Consider the following 7,526-nt stretch of genomic DNA (forward strand, 5'->3'; position numbering starts at 1 on the left):
GAGGGGGCCGGGGGTGGTTTGAAATGGACACAAGAGCAGCTCTGCAAACCAGATGTGGGAAGAAAAAACTTGGGGTGCTTTGTCTTGAGAAACTGTCCTGCAAAACACGACCCTTGTGCAGTAAATTTCAAAGTGCTGTTTATTAACCTTAGTGGGTGATTACTGGGCCCTTTTCATTTATCTGTAATTTGTCTAAGATTACATATCAGAAGCAGTCTGGGTACCAGCATTTAGAAGTCAACCATGATCATCAGTGATGTTCGAACCATCTGGCCTGCCGAGGTCCCTCTGACACGACTCTCACTGCCCTCTGCACTCCTCTCCGACACACAAGGCACTAATTCAAGTTATATGTATAAAGTTAGTTATAACTACTTTATAACTAACATGACCCCCCCCAAGACCTGTCAGCTGCGAGGTATGCTGGTTAGTCATCGCTTCACAGCTTTATTCCTTGATAGATTTCACTAGGCTACCACTGGGGTGGGCATCCTGTTTTTTTTTTTTGAAGATGTGGTCAGCCAGACAGGCCCAAGTCCACACAGCTGGGGGCAGTTTGCAATTCTATGGTTTCATGTTAATTACTTTAGAGTTACTGTATAATTAGTGCCACTGAATGTCTTTTACCTGAAATGAATGTATCTACCCAAGACTAAATGTAGCATTTTCTTTTGATTGTATGATTGGATTTCCTAATACTGATATTTGTCATCACTGCTGAAAGTATGTAGGTTTTTTGGGTTCTTTGGGGGTCTTTTTTTGTTTTGTTTTGTTTTGTTTTTTGCTATTTAGGGCTGCACCTGTGGCTTATTGAAGTTCCCAGGCTAGGGGTTTAATCCGAGCCACAGCTGCCAGCCTGTGCCACAGCCATAGCGATGCCAGATCCCAGCCAAGGCTGCCGTCTACCCCACAGCTCACCACAACACCGGATCCTTAACCCACCGAGTGAGGCCAGGGATCAAAGCCATGTCTCCATGGATATTAGTTGGGTTCATTACCACTGAGCCAAGACGGGAATTCCTGTTGCATTTTGTTTTTAAAGAAAGTGCATTTGAAAATAAAGTCAGATAAAAAGCTCATTAAAAAATATTCTTTCTGGGAATTCCCACTGTGGTGCAACCGGATCCCATGATGTCTCTTCAGTGCCATTATGGAAGTTCAGTCCCCAGCCCAGCACAGTGGGTTAAAGGATCAGGTGTTGCCGGAGCTTTGGCATAGGTTGCAACTATGGCTCAGATCTGACCCCTGGCCTGGGAACTCCGTATGCCAAGAGATGGCCAGAAAAGAAAAGAATGGTGTTTCCATCCTGGCTTAGCATAACAAACCTGACTAGTATCCGTGAGGATGTGGGTTTGATCCCTGGCCTCGCTCAGTGGGTTAAGGATCCGGCATTTGCCATGACAGTGTAAGTCACAAATGCAGCTCACATCGTGCTTGCTGTGGCTGTGGCATAGGCCGGCAGCTTTAATTCTGATTTGTCCAGGAATTCCCATATGCCACAGGTGTAACCCTAAAAACAACAACAACAAAAAACAGATCCTTAGAATCTCCACAGATGTTAACAAAAAGCTTTAAAGCACTGACTAATTTGTTTCTTGTCTGAAAGTGTCTGTAAACAGCCTGCTTTGGTCATTTCTTAGCTCCTATTCCTATGGGACCTCCGTACATACCAAATGAGATGGTTTTCCTGTTAATCTGTCTTGTGTCAATTTCATTATTAGATCAGCCAAAAGAGTCAAAAGGGGTAGAGGGGAAATTTTCCCCTCCCCCACAGCTGGGCAACCTATGCAACCTTGAGCAAGAAACTTGACCTTTCTCTGCTTTGATTTGATTTGATGCTTTTCGTTTTCGGCCACCCCATGGCACAGGGAGTTCCCAGGCCAGAGATCAGGTCTGAGAGCCATAGGTGTGGCAATGCCAGATCCTTTAACCCACTGTGCTGGGCCAGGGGTAGGACCTGCATCCTGGCACTGCAGAGATGTTGCCAATCCTATTGTGCCACAGTGGGAACTCCTCTGCTTGGCTTTTAGCGTGTAGTCGTACAATGATTGAAGGTCAGAGAGAACAAAGACATTCTAACTGAGTTAAAGGCTAGCAAAGTTGGAAGAGATTTTGGAGAGGACATCATCTTTATCCTACATTCTGGAGTGAGTCCCCGTTGTGGCTCAGTGGGTTAAGAACCCAACTAGTATCCATGAGGTCGTGGTTTCAATCCCTGGCCTCGCTAAGTGAGTTAAGGATCTGGAATTGCCCTGAGCTGTGGTGTAGGTCGCAGACAAGGCTCAGATCTGGTGTTGCTGTGGCTGTGGTATAGGCGGGCAGCTGCAGCTCCAATTTGACCCCTAGCCCAGGAACTTCCATATGCTGCACCTGCAGCCCTAAAAAGCAAATAAATAAATAAATACATATCATACCTTCTTTTCCAGCCTGCAAAGTTCTTATTGGGTGGATCCATGAGTTCATTACAACAAGCACACACCATAGGTTTGTCTAGCCCAGCTGGAATTTCCAATCGTCCGCCCACATGTTGGGTAGATGAAACGGAAAACCTTGAACATGACATCAGACTGTTTGAATGGTCCCGTTGCCTCCTGAAGCCTTAGTTTTGTCATCTCATCTTTAAATCAGGGTAACAATAATACTTACCTCCTGGGATAATGTGAGGATTTAATTAGAGGATATGAGCAAAAGATCTCACAGAGTCTAGTAGGAGGTGAGTATTTCAAAAATACCAGCCATTCCTGTTTTTAGCATTGTGCCCAGTGCAACAATATTACAAATAAAGGCAGCAGCTGTTTTCCTCCTTGATAAATCCAGAAAGAATTTGAATTTCCGTGGGATTCAGACCCATCCCTTTGACTCAGCAGTTTAGATTCAGATGCCCTGAATGGCTTCTGTGCAGGCATGCCATACTTTCAACGTTGCCTTGACTTGTTCCTTGAGGAGATAGTGTTTCCATGAAGTAACTGTCTCCAATTTGTAAAATTCCATCTGTGCTCCCCACCGCACCCCCATTCTCCAGACCACCTCTCCTGCGGCTCCTAAGAAAAGGTACCTTGTCAGGAGGGAGGTGACTAAATCTTGGAAGGCGCACATAACTCTTTTGAACTCAACCTGTAGTTTTTGTCCTGCTGGGATCCTCTGATAGAATACGTCAGCAAGAGTGACTTCAAGAATTCCTTAATACTTAACTCTCAGTAAATAAGGCATCGAATGCATTGATTGCTCATCCCTCCAAAAATGAGCTGTTGAAAGTGGCATGAGAATGTCATTTTACCTGGCAGATCCCTTTGACTTCTTCTTAAGGAGTGACGTTCATATCCACTGCCTCCTCCCATCCGCCCCAAATTCCATTGTAAAATCTCCCATGTGGCCACGTTCCAATGTGGGAACTGTGTGTGTGCCACAGGGCAGAAATCGGGACCTCTGATCTCTGAGGGTTCCATTTTCTTAGTCCCTGTGGGAAGATGGGCTGGGCTGAAATCCTGGCTCCACCACTTCCTAGCCAATTGCTCTGGGCCAGTTAACTTCTCTGAGTGTCAATTTCATTTGTAAGATGAGTTCCCTGTGGGACTTCGTTCTTCCATCCACTCATTCTACAAATATTTGTTCTACCAGAAAGAAGCAAGCTGGGCAAGGTTTCTGTCCTGCAGAGCAGTCCAGCATGGGTACCAGACATAAAACCAAGAGCCTCAGTCCAGTATCTGGAGGCAGCCGTGTCTCGGGTTCTGGGGCTGGTGTGGGCTGGGGAAATTCTGGGGGTTCTGAGAATGACGGTAAGTTAACATTCCTGCCGCTCTCCAGGTGCAAGATGGGGAACATGCCCTGTGTTCTGGCATTGCCAAGCAAGGAGTCACCAGAGAACCTGCGGAAGGTAGGGGATCATGAGCAATCAGACCTATTACTGGCCTCTGGGACTGAGTAGCAGGTTGCCCTGTGAGGTTATTAGGAAGTTTATGAAGGACGGGCTCCTGGGATCGACACCTAGGGAGGAGGATTGGGAGAAAGGAGGAGGAAGCAGGACTGCCAACGCAGTCCTAGCAAGGTCTCAGGAAACTCTGAAGTTGGAAGGGATCCTAAAGAGTTGTCCCAAGCTGGGGTACAGAGGCTGGACCTTTGTACCTGGACACAGACAAGGCACTCGAAGTGGTCTGCCCCCAAGAAGGGGGGCATGACCTTGGACCTGGGTTGGGGGAATGGGTGTGGTACATCTCTAATTGGAAGTCTTTTCCTAAGTCGACACCCCTCCCTTTTCTCGGCCCCTCCCAACCCCCCAGAATTGACCTGCGAAGAGACACGCCTAGTCTAGCTAGAGAAGATTTAGCAAGAAATGAAGTATAAACCAAGATCTGAAGAATGAGTGGCAATTAACTAGGGAGGGAGAGGAGAGAGCAGGAGGAAGTTTTCAGACTGAGGGCAGGGCATCTGCAAAGGCCCTGTGGTAAGAGGGGACAGTAGGAGAAGACAGGGGAAAAGTGCCTCTTTTCAGGGCAACTGCAGATAGCTGAGCAGAGGTCAGTGGGCTTGAGGTGGTCCTGACTCTACCATTCACTTGAAGGTCACCTCAACTCTCTAAACCCCAGTTTCTCTGTAAATGGAGATGACACGCCCCTCCTAGACATTTTTAGGATGACTTGAAACAACACGCACACTGAGAGGGCTTTATAAAGTTAGTTGCTCTGTTTATTATGAGTGGTGATTACTCAGAAAGTAATAATGGTTGATTTGTTAATAATATACCCTTTGCCTGGAAAAATCATAGAACAATGGGAATTTCCATCATGGCTCAGCCATTAACGAACCCAACTACTATCCATGAGAACGTGGGTTCGATCCCTGACCTCAATCTGTGGGTTAAGGTTCTGGCGTTGCCGTGAGCTGTGGTGTAGGTTGCAAACTCAGCTCGGATCAGGTGTTGCTGTGGCTGTGAGTAGGCTGACAGCTGTTGCTCTGATTGGACTCCTAGCCTGGGAACCTCCATATGCCATGGGTGTGCCCCTAAAAAGACAAAAAAAATTAAATTAAATTAAATTTAAAAGAAATTTAAGTCAAAATTGGTCTATAGATTTTTTAAAAAGTCTCTCTCTGACCACTGAGCCCACAGCTACCCAGTTCTCTTTAGGGGCAATTTTTGCCTGAACTTCCTTGTGTATCTTTTCAGAGGCATGCCATGTACAGGTACATAAGTAATTAGTATTCCCTCCTTCTTTGAACCATCAGTGACATACCACACGTTGTTTACTGGACTGTGCTTTTCCAAATTTCTGTTTTGCATCTTGTTGATAATTACATGCAGTATTAGAGCTCCCTCGCCTTTGAAATGAGTGAATAATATTTCACTTATAGTTGAACTTTGATTTATGTAACCAATCCCCCTATTGATGATACTGGTATTTCCGGTCATTTTTTTACACATCACCTTGTGGTAAAGTTCACCCTTCTGAGTGTACAGCTCTATGAAGTGTGATAAACATACAATTGTGTGGTCACAACCAAGCTGTAGGACGCACACATGACTCCAAAAAATCTCCCTGCTGCATCTTTTTTTTTTTTTTTTTTTTTTTGGTCTTTTCAGGGCTGCACCCACGGCATATGGAGGTTCCCAGGCTAGGGGTCCAATTGGAGCAGTGGCTGCCCGCCTACACCACAGTCGCAGCAACACCATATTGGAACCACATCTGTGGCTGAATCCTCCTGGCAATGCTAAATCCTTAACCTACTGAGCAAGGCCAGGAATTGAACCTGCAGCCTCTTGGTTCCTAGTCAGATTCGTCTCTGCTGAGCCTTGACGGGAACTCCTCCCCACTGCACCTTTTTACTCAGTTTCCTTCATTTTACCCCCAGCCCCTGGCAACCACTGATCTGCTTTCTGCCCCTTTTCCAAAGGAAACCTTGGCTTTTCTAAAATGTCATATAAATGGAATCATACAGGATGTAGCCTTTGAGGCTTGTGGCTTTCAGTAAGCACAATGCATTTGAGATTCATCAATATTATTGTATCAATGTTTTATCACTCAGTGAGAGTCCGTGGTATCTGGTTTATCTCCATTTGCCATTTGGAAGACACTGGGTCATTTCCAGATGGGGCAGTTATGAATCTACCTGCTATTACTGCCTACTGGCTTTTGCGTGAACATAGTTTTTATATCTCTTGGGTAAACATCTAGGAGAGGGATTACTGGGTTGTATGGTAAATGCATGTTTGACTTGATAAGTAGTTGCCAAACTGATTTCCAAAGTGACTCTACTATATTGTTTTCTAACCAGCAATATATGCAAAATCCCCAGTATTTGGTATTGTCATTGTCAGTTGTTTTTGTTTCAGCCACTCTGATGGGTGTATATAGATTTTTGTTTACTGCAAACAGTGCTACAGTGGATATTTTTATACACATAGCCTTTGCGATTAGGTGTAAGTGTAACTATAAGATATATTCTTAGTACTAGAATTGATGGGTCCAAGGGTGATTAGATATTGCCAAACTGCCTTCTGAGAAGGTGAGGCCAGTTGACTTGCCTATCAGCTAGGTATCGTAATACCTGTTTCCCTACAGCCTCACCAATGCAGTGTCTTACCCAATGTCGTTATTTATTTATGCCACACTTGCAGCATGTGGAAATTCCCAGGCCAGGGATTGAATCTGAACCATAGTTGCAGCAACACTGGATCCTTACCACTCCTCCTCAACGGGAACTCCATCATTACATTTTATTTTATTATTTTATTTTTTAATTAAATTTTTTGTTTGTTTGTTTGTTTGTTTTGTCTTTTTGCCATTTCTAGGGCTGCTCCCATGGCATATGGAGGTTCCCAGGCTAGGGGTTGAATCGGAGCTGTAGCCACTGGCCTACACCACAGCCACAGCAATGCAGGATCCAAGCCGCATCTGCAACCTACACCCCAGCTCACGGCAGCGGCGGATCCTTAACCCACTGAGCAAGGCCAGGGATCGAACCTGCAACCTCATGGTTCCTAGTTGGATTCGTTAACCACTGAGCCACGACGGGAACTCCCATCATTACATTTTAAAATGAAATTTTAGGAGTTCCCGGTGTGGCACAGCAGAAACGAATCCGACTAGGAACCATGAGGTTGAGGGTTTGATTGCTGGCTTCGATCAGTGGGTTAAGGACCCAGCTCAGTTCTGGCGTTGCTGTGGCTGTGGTGTAGGCCAGCAGCTGTAGCTCCAATTAGACCCCTAGCCTGGGAACCTCTATATGCTGTGTGTGCAGCCCTAAAAAGACAAAAATAAATAAATAAAATGAAATTTTACTTTAGATGTTTTCTCTGAGACTATCTATGTACAGGGTTGTTGGTGAGGGCTTAAAGTAAAGCTTTTAGAGCAACGTCCGCCACATAGTGGCTCTTGGTTATTGTATGATTCCCACTATAAATCATTATTATTTGCCTTTCTCTCTGAGTTCCTCATCAGGATATTCAGGAATGCTTTTCTTGGAAGAACTCAAACATTCTACTTATGGAATTTAGTTAATCTTTATAACTTTAGATGTTGGCCAGGATTTCA

Source organism: Sus scrofa, chromosome 3, assembly GCF_054392235.1.
Source record: "Sus scrofa isolate SSC_HxYL_T2T_F1_AM1 chromosome 3, Sscrofa_HxYL_maternal_Yorkshire_Landrace_v2.0, whole genome shotgun sequence".
Taxonomy (NCBI): Eukaryota; Metazoa; Chordata; class Mammalia; order Artiodactyla; family Suidae; genus Sus; species Sus scrofa.